Genomic DNA, 17,596 nt, shown 5'->3' on the forward strand with positions numbered 1-17,596 from the left:
TTGACCTTCACAACTAAAACAACTGCTCCCACCACAGTATGCCTCCCCAGGCCTCTGCCACGAAAACCACTCTAGAGCTTAAGAAATAGGTTACATCTCCATCACCTAGAAAAGCAGACCATCAAGCAATAATAAATGATCTTCTGGTGTACAGGCTGAGCGCTTAACGTGCAGCAAGAGTCCTTTCTTGGTGCTGGAGCTTTAGGATCTGTTTGTGCCTCTGTGTCCACCACGAGGAGACTTGACACTCAGGGATGAGGTTGTGATGTGGATGTTGTTGGTCATTCATTCAGGAAACACATTTGAGCTTCTCTTCTTATTCCAGGAGTTGGGCTTGGTGTACATGGTATAGATACGGTCCCTACTAAGCCTTGAATCTTACAGGAGAGAGAGAAACGTAAAGTGATAAATGGGTGTAAAGACCAAACATATACCTTAACAAACAGGCAAACTTAGCATCTAACACCGACCAGAAAATCTGTCTCATGAAATGAAGTGAAAGCCGCTCAGTCGTGTCAGACTCTTTGCGACCCCATGGACTGTACAGTCCAAGGAATTCTCCAGGCCAGAATACTGGACTGGGTAGCTGTTCCCTTCTCCAGGGAATCTTCCCAACCCAGGGGTCAAACCCAGGTCTCCTGCTTTCCAGGTGGATTCTTTACCAGCTGAGCCACCACGGAACAGCATTGATGAAAAGCTTCTCTGCTGAAGGTGCCAATGTTTGTGTTCTTTTATAGACTGTACATGCTTGTGAAATATTTCTTGACCTTTAAACAGATGTGTGGCCTTGGCTTGTCCGCTTAACAATGTGAATATGTCATATCAGTGACAACAGTGACTAAGGACAGTACCAGGCAAATTCTTTCTCTGCTCTTTCCTAGCTATAAATTAATTAATGTCTCCAAGCCTCTAATGTTTCATTAATAATATTCGCCTTCATAATATCCACCTCAAGGAGTTGTTACAATGATTTTTTTAGTTGAAGTATAGTTGATTTACAATGTGGTGTTAGTTTCAGGTATACAGCAAAGTGATTATGTATCATGTATATATGTGTATTCTTTTTCAGATCTTTGCCATTATAGGTTACTACAAGATATTGAATATGGTTCCCTGTGCCATAGATCCTTGTCATTTATCTATTTTGTATATAGTAGTATACATCGGTTTATCTCAAACTACTTATTTATTCTTGTCCCCTGCTAGCCAGTTGACAGACAGTTTCTGTGAAGAACCAGAGAGTAAACAGTTGACATTGTGCAGGCTGCCCTATCTCCACTGCAGCTACTCATCTCTGCTGTCGTATCAGGAAAGCATCCATAGTCAATGGTAGTGGGTAGAATGTGTTCCAGTCAAAGTTTATTTTTATTTGTGGCTATTGTTTGCTTCCCTGGTGACTCAGATAGTAAAGAATCTGCCTGCAGTGCAGCAGACCTGGTGTCAATCCCTTGGTTGGGAAGATCCCCTGGAGGAGGGTATGGTAACCTACTCCAGTATTCCTGCCTGGAGAATCACCATGGACAGAGGAGCCTGGCAGGCTACAGTCCATGGAGTTGCAGATAAGAATTTTTCTTTATTTAATGAATTTTTAAAAACATAACTAAAATACCCGATAATTCCTTAATATTAACTAATAATAGCTTAAATTTATTAAATGAGTTCCCTGATTGTTTCAAAAAAAATTTTTTTAATTAGTTTGTTCAAAGCTGGATCCATAAAGGTCCACATTTGCATGTACTTGAAATGTCCCCCTAGTCTCTTAACCTATACTGCTTCACCCATACACACTTTTTTCCTATGACATTCATTTGTTGAAATTGAGTCATTTTTCCTACATAATTCCTCAATGAATTTAGCTGATTGACTACACATGGTTTTATTTAACTTGTTGTAGTTTCCATATTTCTTGGAATTTGGTAGTTAGATCCAGAAGATAATTAGAGGCAGGTTTTATACTTTCCCAAGATAATTTATGTAGCCAGTCTGCTAAAGGAGAATTTAGATGTGGAGAATAATACACTGAGACCCAGCTCCAATGATCAATACTGATCTGATTATAATCAGACTAGATTATAATGCCACATTTGGTGCAAGTTTTAATCGCCCACTCCTACCTCATGCCCCCAAAATGACAGAAAAATTTTATATAAAGAATTGGGAAACAGGAAAGAATATCCTTAGTGAAATAGAAATTATGAGTCAGTTATGAAAGAAAACAAATGGGATCCAACTAAACAAGGGAAGAGTAGCCCAAAGCAGTTGTGAAAGAGGACTGCTGGATGCTGGAAAAGGGTAGAATGGGTCCTGGGGGAGCTCCAAGCTCAGAAGGAGCAGACAGAGTGGGAAGAGAGGGTCTTAGAGCTAACCAGCACTAGGGTGGAGGCTGCCATTGCCATGAGCATGCACACACTTAGGGGAATGGAGCCAGCGTGGTCCCTGCCTCTGCCTCTGACGGAGACTGAGGCAGCCACTGTCAGCATGCGGGTCCCTGCCCACACCTGGGAGGAGTGCAGTTAGCTCTGGGGTGGAGACCACCACAACTAATGAGAGCAAAACCAGCTGAGTAGTGTGGCAACAGCCCCTCTGACCCTGATCCAGCCTCTAACCACGTCACGTATACCAGGGAAAAGGTGAAACCAGCACAAAAGTGAAGCACCAAGCAAGCCCTCAGGCCCTGGCTGCGATGCACATCAAGGTAGAAACCACCATCATGACCATCACGTATCAGGGAGAAACAACTCCCTCAGGCCTCCTGCCACAGCCTCTTGGGCCCCATCTCCACCTCTGTCAGGGTGATAACAGCCATTGATCATAGGAGAAGCTCCAGTTTGTCCTGGCTCTGGCTTAAGCGGCTCCAGCTCTGGCCTCACCTCCCACCGAGGTGGGGGCTGCCAGCACACCCAGGGGAAGACATGCTCCCTTCAGATCTAGCTCTCCCACCAGAACCACGGGGTGCCGCAGACTGCTCAGGATGCTTTACACAAAGACAGGCCTTCAAGACCATAAAAGGTAACTGTTTCACCTAATTTCATGGGGCAGAGAAAGTTAAACAAATTGAGAAGACAGAGGAATTTGTTTAAAATGAAAGAACAAGGAAAAAAAAAAACCAATTGAAGCAGAGATAAATAAGTTGCTAGATAAAGAGTTTAAAGCATCAGTAATAAGAATGCTAACTGAAACCTGGGGAAAGAATAGATAGAGTGAAGTTTTTGACAAGGTACTGAAAAATATAAAAAGGAACCAGTCATTGCTGAAGATTACAATAGCTAAAATGAAAAATGCACTGGAAGGAATTAACAGCAGATTAGTTGATACAGAAGAACACTTAAGTGACCTAGAAGATTGAATAATGGAAATCATCCACTCAGAATACAAAAAGAAAAACAAATTTAAAAAGAGGATAGATAAGAATAGCCTCAGTACTTCTAGGACAACATCAATCTTACTAACATTAGCAATATAGGGGCCCCAGGAGGAGAGACGAGTGAGCAAGAGACAGAAGGTGTACTTAATAAAATTGTGGCTGAAAACTCTGAACCCGAGGAAGGACATAGATTTCCAGGTACAGGAAAAAGAGTCACCAAGCAAAATGAGCCCAAAGAGACCCTACAGAGACATCTCTTAATTAAAATGACAAAAGTTAAAGAGAATTTTAAAGGCAGCAAGAGAAAGAGTCACGTGTAAGGTAGCCCCGTAAGGCTAACAATTGATTTTTCTGCAGAGACTTCACAGGCCAGAAGGGAGTGGCATGACATAGTTAACGTTTTAAAAGAGAAAATGTACAACTTGAGGTTATCATTCAGAATTGAAGGAGAGAGAAGGAATTTCTCTGAAAAGCAAAAACTGAAAGAGTTCATTAGTACTAAACCAACCTCACAAGAAGCATTAAAGGGTCTTCTTTAAGTGAAAAAGGAAAAAGCTACAATAAGAAATAAGAAATTATGGAAAAGGAAAAATCCACTGGTAAAGGCAAGTATATGATAGAGTCTGTGGATCAACCACTTAAATAAGCTAGTATGAAGGTTAAAAAATTTTTTTAATCAACTATAACTATAAGAAATAAGGGGTAAACATGAACATGTAAAATCCTAGAGGAGGAAATGGCAACACACTCCAGTATTCTTGCCAGGAAAATCCCATGAACAGGGAAGGCTTGGAGCACTGCAGTCCGTGGGGTCATGGAGTGGGACATGACTTAGCGACCCAGCACACAAACATGAAAATATGAAATATGATACCAAAAACACATAACATGGGCAGAGGGAGTTAAAAATGTATCTCTATTAAAATGTGTTTGAACTTAAACGCCTACCATTTAACAACTAGTAGATATAGTTCAGTGTATATGAACACCACCAAAACCACAAATTAAAAACCTATAATAGATACAGGAACACAAGCATAACACTGAAGAGAATCAACAAACCACAAAGCAAGAAACTAAAAGAGGAGGAAAACAGAGAACTAAAAAACAATGAGAAAACAAGCAGCAAAATGGCTAAGTACATTCCTATCAAAAATTATTTTAAATGTTAACAGACTATATGCTCTAATCAAAAGATATAAGGTGGTTAATTGGATTTTTAAAAATGGACCCATCTATATGCTGCCTACAGGAGACTCATTTCAGAGCTAAAGATACATACAGACTGAAATTGAGAGGATTAAAAAAATATATTCCATAAAAATGGAAATGAAAAGAAAGTTGGGGACAGATACTCATATCAAAGTGGACTTTGAAACAGGCTAGATAGAAAGACATAAATGTACATGTCTTTATACTAACCCACTAGTAGGAATTAGAAGTCATGACACCCGAATAGCAATGAACAGAACTAGTGTCCAGATCATGGCTTCTAAATACTATTGTCAAAAGGGCTGAGGACTCTGCAGAAGTGATTGACTTTAAGACTAGGGAAGGGAAAATACGAAATAAATCTGGAGCATCTTGTGTTCACAGAAAGGAATGAAGCACTCAAAAACAAGCAAAAAAAAAAAAAAATATATATATATATATATATATATGTATGGGAACATGTCAAAATGACACAAAAGCCGACTAGAAAGAACTCCCAACGGTTTCAGCTGGAAGAAAATTACCAATAAATAATAAAATTATCCATGATTCCATAAAAAGGAGGTGTAATTAAATATATGAATAAATAGTGGAGGTGAGACAACACTTCCTTATAGAATAATCTAATTTAGAAATGTGGAAAATGAAGGAAAAAGAAAATGGCTATGGGAACACCAGACTAATAATTTTTCAGGCAATATCCACTCAGTTGAGTTCAGTCGCTCAGTTGTGTCCAACTCTTTGTGATCCCAGCATGCCAGGCCTCGCTGTCCATTACTAACTCCTGGAGTTAACCCAAACTCATGTCCATTGAGTCCGTGATGCCATCTAACCATCTCATCCTCTGTCATCCCCTTCTCCTCCTGCCTTCAATCTCTCCAACAACAGGGTCTTTTCAAATAAGCAGCTCTTCACATCAGGTGGCCAAAATATTGGAGTTTCAGCTTCAACATCAGTCCTTCCAATGAACACCCAGGACTGATCTCCTTTATGATGGACTGGTTGGATCTTCTTGCAGTCCAAGGGACTCTCAAGAGTCTTCTCCAACACCACAGTTCAAAAGCATCAATTCTTCAGTGCTCAGCTTTCTTTATAGTCCAACTCTCACATCCATGCATGACTACTGGAAAAACCACAGCCTTGACTAGGTGGGCCTTTGTTGACAAAGTAATGTCTCTGCTTTTAAATATGCTGTCTAGGTTGGTCATAACTTTCCTTCCAAGGAGTAAGCATCTTTTAATTTCATGGCTGCAATCACCATCTGCAGTGATTTTGGAGCCCCCAAAAATAAAATCTGACACTCTTTCCACTGTTTCCCCATCTATTTGCCTTGAAGTGATGGGACCAGATGCCATGATCTTCATTTTCCGAATGTTGAGCTTTAAGCCAACTTTTTCACTCTCCTCTCTCACTTGCTTCAACAGGCTGTTTAGTTCTTCTTCACTTTCTGCCATAAGGGTGGTGTCATCTGCATATCTGAGGTTATTGGGGTTTCTCCCAGCATCTTGATTCCAGCTTGTGCTTCTTCCGTCCAGAATTTCTCATGATGTACTCTGCATATAAGTTAAATTAGCAGGGTGACAATATACAGCCTTGACGAACTCCTTTTTCTATTTGGAACCAGACTGTTGTTTCATGTCCAGTTCTAACTGTTGCTTCCTGACCTGCATACAGGTTTCTCACGAGGCAGGTCAGGTGGTCTGGTATTCCCATCTCTTGAAGAATTTTCCACAGTTTATTGTGATCTACACAGTCAAAGCCTTTGGCATAGTCAACAGAGCAGAAACAGATGTTTTTTCTGGAACTCTCTTGCTTTCCTGATGATCCAGAGGATGTTGGCAATTTGCTCTCTGGTTCCTCTGCCTTTTCTAAAACCAGCTTGAACATCTGGAAATTCATGGTTCACGTATTGGTGAATTCTGGCTTGGAGAATTTTGAGCATTACTTTACTAGCATGTGAGATGAGTGCAATTGTGCAGTAGTTTGAGCATTCTTTAGCTTTGGGATTGGAATGAAAACTGACCTTTTCCAGTCCTGTGGCCACTGCTGAGTTTTCCAAATTTGCTGACATATTGAGTGCAACACTTTCACAGCATCATCTTTCAGGGTTTGAAATATCTCAACTGGAATTCCATCACCTCCACTAGCTTTATTTGTAGTGATGCTTTCTAAGGCCCGCTTGACTTCACATTCCAGGATGTCTGGCTCTAGGTGAGTAATCACACCATCGTGGTTATCTGGGTCGTGAAGATCTTTTGTACAGTTCTCTGTGTATTCTTGTCACCTCTTGTTAATATCTTCTGCTTCTGTTAGGTCCATACCATTTCTGTCCTTTATTGTGCTCATCTTTGCATGAAATGTTCCCTTGGTATCTCTAATTTTCTTGAAGACACCTCTAATCATTCCCATTCTATTGTTTTCCTCTATTTCTTTGCATTGACCACTGAAGAAGGCTTTCTTATCTCTTCTTGCTATTCTTTGGAACTCTGCATTCAAATAGGTATATCTTTCCTTTCCTTCTTTGCTTTTCACCTCTCTTCTTTTCTTAGCTATTTGCAAGGCCTCCCTGGACAGTCATTTTGCTTTTTTGCATTTCTTTTTCTTGGGGATGGTCCTGCTCCCTATCTCCTGTACAATGTCACAAACCTCTGTCTATAGTTCATCAGGCACTCTGTCTATCAGATCTAGTCCCTTAAATGTATTTCTCACTTCCACTGTGTAATCATAAGGGATTTGATTTAGGTCATACCTGAATGGTCTAGTGGTTTTCCCCACTTTCTTCAATTAGATTATTTAAAAAAATAAATAACAGCATGGGGCAACATAGGGGCAAAGGACTGAGATGTGAACTATTAGATGTGAACTATATTTTGGGAATATAACTAATATTTGATAATAACTATAATTGGAGTATAACCTTTAAAAATGGTAAATCCCTATATTGTAAACCTGTGACAAATAATGTTATATACCAACTATTTCAACAACAAATAAATTTTTAAAAATGCAAAAATAAAAAGCAGTATTCCATAAAAATTTGAACTTCTATGTTTTTAAAAGATTCAGAATAAAATTTATTTAAAATTTGGACATTTCCCGTGCATAGGAAATAAGGTTCAATAAAACAGGGAAAAAACAATTCATGCAATTTTTTTTTCAGAAACCTACCTTTTGCACAAAATGAAGTTCAAGTGTCTTTCTGAGAGCATCTTTTAAATGATCATATAGCCTTTGTTTTTGTAACTGAGAGAAGAATGAAAACTGAAATGATGTAGGAAATTGCTCCTTTTGTGCCTGAGTCATGTGAATTTTTATTCAGCCAGCAGATGGTAGATCAGATGTTGGATGATGTGTTCTGAAAATGACCTTGTTCTATTAAGTGGTTATAAGTTAACCATTATAGAAATAGAAGACTTAGCCTAGAATTCTCATGGACACTTTGTATTTGAAGCAACAGCACACTGTTTTCATGTTTGCTAAAAATACCATTATCTTTTTTTCTGTATTTTTATAGAATGTAAAACTTTGTGCATATGTTTATACATATATTGCACAAGGCAACCCCAGTTAAAACACATCTTATCTAGCACCTTTAATTGCAATTTAACCTCATGTAGATTATTCCACCAAATTGTTTAATGCATTAATCTGACCACAGGGAAATAGAGCTCCCAGCAGAGAAACCAGTGCCACACTCCTGGTTTGTGTTCTAATATTGGACAGTTCATGACTCAGAGTTCACGTTTGTTACAAAAAACATGAGTTATCACTTCCAGTTCTGTATTTCTTTTGAAATAAATAATCAGATTTTGTGGTTTGTGATAAGATAGGTGTTTTGTAAGAGTGGGAATTGCACAAAACCCTTCTGCAGCTTCTAAGGAGAGCCTAGATTACTTAGTCATCCTTTCTGCACAGAAACCAAAATTGTATAGAGCAGTATTTTTCACTCTGCGATTCTGTGATTGAAGATTTTATTTTTTTTCATTTTAACGTGATCACAGAGTGGTACTTTTATAAACACAGAAGCCTATGCTTAGATGTTGTTGCAATAGTTCAGCTGCCATTGCAAGCCAGGACTGGCCTGCAGAGCCCCTGAAGTGCAGATTTCAGGCTCAGCTTTGCCACAGGCTAATCCAAGAGCCTTTGGACCAGTCACCTAACCTCACAGGGCTGCTGCAAGGACCAAAGTTTTTATAGACACAAAGCTTTGTAAAGAGCAGAGAACCATAATCATATTGAACTGAAGTGAATGAAGTCGCTCAGTCATGTCCGACTCTTTGCGACCCCATGGAGTGTAGCCTGCCAGGCTCTTCTGTCCTCCTCTGTCCATTTGCCAGGCAAGAGTACTGGAGTGAGTTGCCATTTCCTTCTCCAGGGGATCTTCCCAATCCAGGGATTGAACCTGAGCCTTGCAAATTGCAGGCAGACGCTCTACCATCTGAGCCACCAGGGAAGGCCCTATAACCATATTAGTTATCTTCTTAAGCTCTCTGGACCTCAGTTTTAATGTGACTCAAAGAGAGTTGGGGATGATCTTTAGAGTACTTTAAACTTTAACCATTCTGTGTACTGATGCATTTGTTTAAATAAAGCAAGAGGTGTGGACAGTCTATTGATACAGTGTAGTATCTCACTGGGTAAAGAATCTGCCTGACAATGCAGGAGATGCAGGTTCATTCCCTGGGTCAAGAAGATACCCTGGAGGAGGGCATGGCAACTCACTTCAGTCTTCTTGCCTGGAGAATCCCATGAATAGAGTGGACTTGCAGGCTACAGTCGATAGGTTCGCAAAGAGTTGGACACAACTGAAGCGACTGACCACAACATAGAGTAGATTGTACAGGACCCATCTTTTATCCTGACTCTTGGCCCCGCTCCCTGAGGTCTATGGTGACTGATAAAAACAAAGGCTGCTCTTAGAAACTTACAGATTCCACTTGGAAGAGAACATGTATCCTGAGCAGCAAGTTGGGGACAGGACTCAGTGTTACCATGGGAACAAGAAGTCCACGTTCCACCACCTAGTCCCCTCCGTTAGGTCCTCCGTTTCCTCCAAAAGCACAGTTTCCTGTCTTGATTCTGCCTTGTTGCTTGAACACTTCTTCTCCAGTTCAGTTCAGTTGTTCAGTTGTGTCTGACTCTTTGCAACCCCATGGACTGCAGCATGCCAGGCTTCCCTGTCCGTCACCAACTCCCGGAGCTTGCTCAAATTCATGTCCATTGAGTCAGTGATGCCATCCAATCATCTCATCCTCTGCCATCCCCTTCTCCTCCTGCCTGCAATCTTTCCCAGCATCAGGGTCTTTTCCACTGAGTCCGTTCTTTGCATCAGGTGGCCAAAGTATTGGAGCTTCAACTTCAGCATCAGTCCTTCCAATGAATATTCAGAACTGATTTCCTTTACGATTGACTGGTTTGATCTCCTTGCAGTCCAAGGGACTCTCAAGAGTCTTCTCCAACACCACAGTTCAAAAGCATCAGTTCTTTGGTGCTCAGCTTTCTTTATAGTCCAATTTTCACATCCATACATGACTACTGGAAACACCATAACTTTGACTAGACAGACCTTTGTCTTCCCCAGTAAGAAGGCCTTTACCCAGCTACAGACAAGAAAGTCGGCTCCAGCTAGTTTAAAAGTAAGGAGTTTATCAGAAAATGGCAACCCACTCCAGTACTCTTGCCTGGAAAATTCCATGGATGGAGGAGCCTGATAGGGGTCAAAATGGGTTGGACATGACCAAGCAACTTCACTTTCACTTTTCACAGGTCAAGGGCTCAGTCTCACAAGACTGCCTCCTCTGCAGAGGGAGTCTCAAGTCCCAGAAGGCCACCCATACATCTGACCGAATGGCTACAATCCAGAGGTTCCCATGGCCCTCTCCTCAGGATCAATAATTTGCTAGGACAATTCACAGAAATTGAGAAAACACTTACGTTTTGTTCTTATTGTTGTGGTTCAGTCATGTCTGACTCTTTGTGACCCCATGGACTGCAGCATGCCAGGCTTCCCTGTTCCTCACCAACTCCCTGAGTTTACCCAAACTCATGTCCATTGAGTCAGTGGTGCCATCCAACCATCTCACTCTCTGTTGTCCCCTTCTCCTCCAGCCTTCAATCTTTCCCAGCATCAGGGTCTTTTCAAATGAGTTAGCTCTTCCCATCAGTTGGCCAAAGTATTGGAGTTTCAGCTTCAACATCAGTCCTTCCAATGAACACCCAGGACTGATCTCCTTTAGAATGGACTGGTTGGATCTCCTTGCAGTCCAAGGGACTCTCAAGAGTCTTCTCCAACACCACAGTTCAAAAGCATCAATTCTTCAGTGCTCAGCTTTCTTTATAGTCCAACTCTCACATCCATACATGACTACTGGAAAAACCACAGCCTTGACTAGACAGGCCTTTGTTGACAGAGTAATGTCTCTGCTTTTAAATATGCTGTCTAGGTTGGTCATAACTTTCCTTCCAAGGAGTAAGTGTCTTTTAATTTCATGGCTTTAATCACCATCTGCAGTGGTTTTGGAGCCCAAATAATAAAGTCAGCAACTGTTTCCACTGTTTCCCCATCTATTTCCCATGAAGTGATAGGACCAGATGCCATGATCTTCGTTTTCCGAATGTTGAGCTTTAAGCCAACTTTTTCACTCTCCACTTTCACTTTCATCAAGAGGCTTTTTAGTTCCTCTTCACTTTCTGCCATAAGGGTAGTGTCATCTGCATATCTGAGGTTATTGATATTTCTCCTGGCAATCTTGATTCCAGCTTGTGCTTCATCCAGCCCAGCACTTCTCATGATGTATTCTGCATATAAGTTAAATAAGCAGGGTGACAATATACAGCCTTGATGTACTCCTTTTTCTATTTGGAACCAGTCTGTTATTTCATGTCCAGTTCTAACTGTTGCTTCCTGACCTGCATACATGTTTCTCAAGAGGCAGGTCAGGTGGTCTTGTATTCCCATCTCTTGCAGAATTTTCCACAGTTTATTGTGATCCACACAGTCAAAGGCTTTGGCATAGTCAACAGAGCAGAAATAGATGTTTTTTCTGGAAATCTCTTGTGTTTTTGATGATCCAGCAGATGTTGGCAGTTTGATCTCTGATTCCTCTGCCTTTCCCAAAACCAGCTTGAATATCTGGAAGTTCACGGTTCATGTATTACTGAAGCCTGGCTTGGAGAATTTTGAGCATTACTTTAGTAGCGTGTGGGATGAGTGCAATTGTGTGGTAGTTTGAGTCAAGGCTATGGTTTTTCCTGTGGTCATGTATGGATGTGAGAGTTGGACTGTGAAGAAGGCTGCAAAAGCGAAAGCGAAAGTCACTCAGTCCTGTCCGACTCTTTGTGACCCCATGGACTGTACAGTCCATGGAATTCTCTAGGCCAGAATACTGGAGTGGGTAGCCTTTCCCTTCTCCAGGGGATCTTCCCAACCCAGGGATCGAACCCAGGTCTCCCACATTGCGGGCAGACTCTTTACCAGCTGAGCCACAAGGGAAGCCCAAGGGAAGAAGGCTGAGCGCCAAAGAATTGATGCTTTTGAACTGTGGTGTTGGAGAAGACTCTTGAGAGTCCCTTGGACTGCAAGGAGATCCAACCAATCCATTCTGAAGGAGATCAGCCCTGGGATTTCTTTGGAAGGAATGATGCTAAAGCTGAAACTCCAGTACTTTGGCCACCTCATGCGAAGAGTTGACTCACTGGAAAAGACTCTGATGCTGGGAGGGATTAGGGGCTGGAGGAGAAGGGGATGACAGAGGATGAGATGTCTGGATGGCATCACTGACTCGATGGACGTGAGTCTGAGTGAACTCTGGGAGCTGGTGATGGACAGGGAGGCCTGGCATGCTGCGATTCATGGGGTCGCAAGAGTCGGGCATGACTAAGTGACTGAACTGAACTGAACTTGAGCATTCTTTGGCGTTGCCTTTCTATGCAATTGGAATGATAAGTGACTATTTCCAGTCTTGTGGCCACTGCTGGGTTTTCCAAATTTGCTGACATATTGAGTGCAACACTTTCACAGCATCATCTTTTAGGATTTGAAATATCTCAACTGGAATTCCATCACCTTCACTAGCTTTGTTCATAGTGATGCTTTCTAAGGCCCACTTGACTTCACATTCTAGGATGTCTGGCTCTAGGTGAGTGATCACACCATAGTGATTGTCTGGGTCGTGAAGATCTTTTTTGTACAGTTCTGTGTAGTCTTGCCACTTCTTAATGTATTCTGCTTCTGTTCAGTCTATAACACTTCTGTCCTTTATTGAGCCCATCTTTGCATGAAATGTTCCCTTGGTATCTCTAATTTTCTTGAAGAGATCTCTAATCTTTCCCATTCTGCTGTTTTCCTCTATTTCTTTGCATTGATTGCTGAGGAAGACTTTCTATTCTCTCCTTCCTATTCAAAAATGACAGAATGGTCTCTGTCCATTTCCAAGGCAAACCATTACAATATCACAGTAATCCAAGTCTATGCCCCGACCAGTAATGCTGAAGAAGCTGAAGTTGAACCATTCTATGAAGACCTACAAGACCTTCTAGAACTAACACCCAGAAAAGATGTCCTTTTCATTATAGGGTACTGGAATGCAAAAGTAGGAAGTCAAGAGATACCTGGAGCAACAGGGTAATTTGGCCTTGGAGTACAGAATGAATCAGGGCAAAGGCTAATAGAGTTTTGCCAAGAGAACGCACTGGTCTTAGCCAACACGCTCTTCCAACAACACAAGAGAAAACTCTACACATGGACATCACCAGATGGCCAACACCGAAATCAGACTGATTATATTCTTTGCAGCCAAAGATGGAGAAACTCTATACAGTCAGCAAAAACAAGACCGGGAGCTGACTGTGGCTCATGGACTCATGATCAGTAAGGATCATGAACTCCTTATTGCCAAATTCAGACTTAAATTGAAGAAAGTGGGGGAAACCACTAGACCATTTAGGTATGACCTAAATCAAATCCCTTATGATTATACAGTGGAAGTAGGGATAAATCTGATAGACACAGTGCCTGATAACTATGGATGGAGGTTCATGACATTGTACAGCAGACAGGGATCAAGACCATCCCCAAGAAAAAGAAATGCAAAAAAGCAAATGGCTGTCTGAGGAAGCCTTACAAATAGCTGTGAAAAAAAGAAATACAAAAAGCAAAGGAGAAAAGGAAAGATATACCCATTTGAATAGAATGGGAAAGACTAGAGCTCTTTCCCAGTATCAAGGCCTTTTCCTATGAGTCAGCTCTCTGCATCAGGGGCCAAAGTATTGGAGCTTCAGCATCAGTCCTTCCAATGAACATTCAGAGTTGATTTCCTTTAGGATTGACTGGTTTGATCTCCTTGCTGTCCAAAGGGACTCTCAAGAGTCTTCTCCAGCACCACAATTCAAAAGCATTAATTCTTCAGCTCTCAGCCTTCTTCATGATCCAGCTCTCACATCTGTACACGACTACTGGAAAAACCATAGCTTTGACTAGATGGACCTTTGTCATCATAGTGATGTCTCTGCTTTTTTAAAAGAAACAACAGACCCAAAATGGAGTCACTTGTTCTAAGCCCATGTACACCAAAGTGAAACTAAATATGTATCCTAATTATAGCCCCAACCCCTAAGGAATCTTCCACCAGTCAACCCAGAATTACTTGGTCAGCACTGAGACAATCTGCCCTGTAGGCTCTTTCTTTCCCTTTCAGAGGGTAATCTTGCCTGAAATAATGCATTCTTTGCTGATAATCTCCCCTTTCTGCCTTCTTTCTGCCTTTAAAGGTCTTTTCTTTTTTATACCTTAGAAGAGGTCCCTTCTATTTTCAAGGATGGATACTGCTCAATTCATTAATTGTTTAGGAAAGCAAATTTGATCCGTAACTTTACTCAGTTGAATTTTTGTTATTTAACAGTGTGATGGCAGCATCAGGACTGAAGGAGACTTTCAACATCTTCAAAGACAGCAAGAGACACAGGTGTGGTACCCTGTGAGCTGCCTGAGTTCACTGTCTTTCTCACTATTTCTGAGGCCCATGGGTAAGTCCCTTCTTGGTTCTCAGCTCTGCCCTCTTTGCATTAAGCTGCTAATCTAATTAGATTTTTATAGTTACTTATTTGATTGGAAACCCCAGTCTTGGTTTTGTTCCCAGATTCCACATCAAACTGTGGGTGGTTATTAACCAGAGTCAGACTGGGTCAGACTTTTAAAAACCAGGCTTGGTCTGGATTCAGACTAGGTCTGATTTAAACCGAACTGGGTTCAAGTGTGTGGCCTTGAGTGGATAGATTTTATGTAAAGGCTATTGCTGCTAGGAATCTCAGAAGAGAAAAGTCACAAGTTTGGTGGATGTGGAAAGCACATTTAAAAGCTGTTAATAACCCAAGAGTCCGGTGTTAGGACAATTTGGTCACAAAAGGGGATAAATCAGCACTCAGTTACCTGACAACCTCAAGAAGACTTCTGTGCAGTGAAAGTCAAAGTCATGATAATAATAATGGAATCCTTAAAAATCCAGAGAGTTAAGCATGCCACCTTCCAGCACACCTGCTTAAAAGCCAAGGTCCTAGAAGCTGTAATTATCTACCAAATGTGGTCAAAATCTTACTAAAGGCAATCTAAATGTTGTGTTCTGAGAACTTGCCTTAGTAACGATCAGGTTCATTGTTATTCAGTCGCTAAGTGCGTCCAACTCTTTGGGACCCTGTGGACTGCAGCACTCCAGGCTTCCCTGTCCTTCACTATCTCCTGAAGTTTGCTCAAACTCATCTCCATTGAATTGGTGATGCCACCCAACCATCTCATCCTCTGTCGCCCCCTTTTTGTCCTGTATTTAATCTTTCCCAGCATCAGGGTCTTTTCCAGTGAGTCATCTCTACACATTAGGTGGTCAAAGTATTGGAGCTTCAGCATCAGTCCTTCCAATGAATATTCAGGGCTGATTTCCTTTAGGACTTATCAGGTTAGAGGGCCTCAAAAATATTGCCAGACAGAAGTCTGGGTTGCACGAATCTGTGGCCAGATATGGCTGGACAGAAATGTGAGTTGAACTTATTTGGTAAGTGTCCTGCCAAACTGCTACCAACACTCAGGGAACTTGGTAGTGACCATTATGAGGAATGTTCCAGTTGGATAATTTTATTTCAGAAGTGTGTTTAAACACAAGGGATACATATTTTAATTGCTAGGAAGAAGCCTCCAACATGTCTCAAAATTCCAAAAGAGCTCATTAGAAGATTCATTGTAAAAGGCCAGAATGAAAACACTAAGGACATAAAAGATACCTAAAACAAAAGATCTTAGGACCAATATAATTCCTACTGCTCTCCTCAGTGCTCCTTTGAGTCCTTATTCTAACAATCCTCTGTCTGAATTGCCTTTCTACACTGAAAAGACTATTAAACAGTTACCTTTAAAGTAATAGCTTGGCTTGACTTTCTGCCTCCCTGGGACAGGCAGGCTGTTGGCTCCTTCTTTTGGCCATCTTTGGGAATGGCTTTTATCTTGAGAAGGTAGTAACTTTTTCACTCTCTTTGAAGATACCTCTGGGTCCATGAAGTTGTTTAATTCTGCTAGAAATATGTACTGTTTGTCCTGGCTGCAAACGTAGAAAAACCCAAGTGAGAACATCTCAAAAGAGTAATTCTTTCTCTTTATAAAATGAGAGATGTTACACTAATTAGGCTTATTTGGCATATTAAATTATATGAGAGACATTGTTAAATAAGTGATGATCAACCTTAGGTTATATTATATAGATGAATGTTATTAATATAGTTTCAACTTTAGCAAATAATTTCTCCTGCAGAATGCAGGCTGGCGAAGAGAATCACAAATTCATGCTGCGAGGCTATGTCTTTGGAGTTATCTGCTGACCTCATTCCATTTGATCTAGGCTTTGTGCCTCAGGGAAACTCCTAACGGCTACATGTCATGGATACTTAGGACCTCTCTTTGTTCATCTAAACTGTGACTACAAAATCCACAAATAACAGAGGTCTTCTGAATATCAAAGGAAACCATTTTGGATTTTCCTAATTAAGATCTTACATGGAATGAAAGTGAAAGTGTTAGTTGGTCAGTCGTGTTCCACTCTTTGTGACCCCATGGACTATAGCCCGCCAGGGTCCCCTGTCCATGGAATTCTCCAGGTAAGAGTACTGGAGTGGGTAACCATTCCCTTCTCCAGGAGATCTTCCCAACCCAGGGGTCAAACCCTGGTCTCCCACATTGCGGGTAGATTCTTTGCTGTCTGAGCCACATTGAGTAAAGGCTTTTGCTACGTGCCCAACAAATCTTAAGTCAGTGAGTCTTCATATTTAATCAGATTCCCAAGCCCTGCTGTAGAAATTCTGATGTCATAGAGATGAGGACTCTGTATTTTATAAAGTTTTTGAAATATATATATGTATTTTTAAACTTTTTATTTTGTGTTGGGGTATAGACAAAATATAACAGTGCTGTGATAGTTTCAGGTGAACAGTGAAGGGATTCGTCATACATGCACATGTATCCATTCTCCCTCAAACTCCCCTCCCATCCAGGCTGCCACATAACACTGAGCAGAGTTCCCTGTGCTATATAGTAGGTCATTCTTGATTATCCATTTTAAATATAGCAGTGGGTACATAGGACTCTGCATTTTTTCTAAGGATCTCAGGTGATTGTGATGCTGGTGGTTGTTAGAACTGATATTTGTGATATGATCAGAAATTTCCTAATGATTCTTATTTTTTAAATGAAACATACCCTGACAGTTGTGTCTAAGCTTCTATTTTCTTGCTACAGTTTCAGTCTTAGTTCAGTGACCATTCTTTCCTGTGTCCTGTAGAGTCCTCTTTTTTTTATCCGAGGCAACTGGATTATTTTCAGTTGGCTCCAAAGCCAAGGAGGGGATTTTAAAGGAAAATACAGGATGGCTCTAAGGACAAGGGAAATATCTCAAGCATGAGCTCAGGCATGAGTTCCATCAGCCCAGGGTGTAGACGTTTTACCTAACTCCCATTGACTACCTGGTCGCCTGCCTTTTCACCAGG

This window comes from Ovis canadensis, chromosome 3 (genome assembly GCF_042477335.2).
Source record: "Ovis canadensis isolate MfBH-ARS-UI-01 breed Bighorn chromosome 3, ARS-UI_OviCan_v2, whole genome shotgun sequence".
NCBI lineage: Eukaryota > Metazoa > Chordata > Mammalia > Artiodactyla > Bovidae > Ovis > Ovis canadensis.